This window comes from Pygoscelis adeliae, unplaced genomic scaffold, assembly GCF_000699105.1.
Source record: "Pygoscelis adeliae isolate BGI_AS28 unplaced genomic scaffold, ASM69910v1 Scaffold314, whole genome shotgun sequence".
Taxonomy (NCBI): domain Eukaryota; kingdom Metazoa; phylum Chordata; class Aves; order Sphenisciformes; family Spheniscidae; genus Pygoscelis; species Pygoscelis adeliae.
In genome coordinates this window covers 1,105,841-1,107,697 of record NW_008824668.1, presented here as the reverse complement: position 1 = coordinate 1,107,697, position 1,857 = coordinate 1,105,841, and the positions used below count along the sequence as shown (strand labels likewise).

The following is a 1,857-nucleotide window of genomic DNA, read 5'->3' as shown; positions in this document are numbered from 1 at the left end:
CGTTTTGTGTTTTCCTATTTTACAGCTTCGTTTTGCTATTCACACGTACGTGGTTTTTCAAATTCAAACGACTGCCAAAACGTCATCTCCTAGGCCAAGCTTTGTCACAGCGGGTCAGCAGTCACGTCGTTATGCACATCGGTCCGCGGGGGCGAGCGCTGTGCCGCCTGCAGCGCAGGAGGGCACGACAGCAGCTATGCACGCGCAGTTCGGGGCGCATTAGCCAGCTCCGTTCTCCTTCGCAAGTACCTAAGACGCATGCTTTACAGCATCATGCTTTCCAGCAGAAGCCCACAGAGCTGATTATCGGTTACTATGAAATCACAGGAAGCGTGAAATGCCGGGTAGTATTAGTGTCATTAATAGGAGTAACATGGAGAGATTATACGTAGATTTAAACGCATGCGAAGAGCCAGCAAAATCTCACGCCCACCACAAGAGTTAAACTTTCTAAAACGAGTCACCCCAAAGTGACGTCATTTACTCCTTTACCGCACAATTCAGAAAGAAGCAAATCTGTAAGCTCCTCGCTTCTCAACTCGGGACCGCTAAAACATCCCCTCATGAAAAATACTCCATTTCTACCTAAAGATTTAAATTGTCAAGGTATATGTGCACGCATACACACCACGCGCTCTGCCCCTCTTTTTTTGTGTGATGTGACTAACGTCGCATAGGGCGACTACACCGAAGTTGCAGTGTTTTATAATTTTTTTTCATTCTCTCTAAGCAGACGCTTCTTTTAAACCTCATCTTCCTAGAAATCTAAAAGCTACCCACGAGCAGACACTCCCACCACCTACTTTGCTACAACGTTCTGCTGCTCTAAAAGGAGAATATCAAACAAAGCGAACGCGCATCAACTTCAACAAAAATAAGCTGTCATACGTGACATCTTTCAAGTATTTTTGTCCCGATCCTTCTTCATATACTTACCGTTTACAACTTGGCCGTTATTTAGAGTAGAACAACAGCAACAACCGCCGCCCTATCCAAAACACAGCGCGTTTGGCAGCCCGCTGGGACAGATTTACCGGGTCTGAAAAGCTGTAGTTTGTTTAGCTACACATCTCAAAAGGCCTTTTTCTTTAGCTTGTTTATTACACCCTACTCCCACACCAAAATACCTGTTCTCTTTCAAGACTACCACGCTTTATCCTCCCTGGCTGTCCTAAAAGGAAATTAACTACAGCATATCCTACCGTGATACTTATCACAGAAGCGAGGGAGGAAGAAATGTCGTTGCTGAGAAGAGATACTACTGGAATAGGAGCAGGGAAGGGAAGGCACCAACAGCGTACTAAGCAGTTACTATTTCGGGCTAATCTTTCTACTGAGATCTCTCGATTCCTTCCAGGATTTTTGATTCTTTGAACAGGGAAACAACACTTCGGTGCGTTTGCCCAGCGGCACTTGCCGGACCCCTTCAAGAGCCTGGATCTTAACTTCACTTTTAGTGGCCAATCTACTTTCACAAGAACAGCAAATATTCAGTTATTTAATATTTTCAATTCACAAAGCTATCGTATCAATAAACGCTACATGCATGTGGGTTAACAGAAGGTTAATATTCGCGTTAAACATGCGCATTATAATACTTCAAAGGTTGCGATAAGATCATAATGCATCGATGTAATGAGAATTTGCCTTCCCCGTACGGTAGCAGAGATGACTGTAAAACAGACCAAGCAAGGGAAACTGTTAGATGCACAGCTATCCGAGCAGCAAACCTCACTCGCTGAGATGCAATCCTCTGCCTACCACCTCTTCTCCCCCCCGCCCGTTCTCATGCTGTAATGCTTGCTGTCAATTTATGTGTTGTATGTCTAACGTGTTCCCTCCCCCCCCCCCCCACCG

At 45.2% G+C, this 1,857-nt stretch overlaps 1 protein-coding gene across 1 annotated transcript in view; it reads right to left on the bottom strand.

The window, feature by feature from the left end:
* The window catches only part of CNIH1 (cornichon family AMPA receptor auxiliary protein 1), a 14,422-nt gene that overhangs the window by 4,233 nt on the left and 8,332 nt on the right, over positions 1-1,857 (bottom strand). The window lies entirely within an intron of this gene.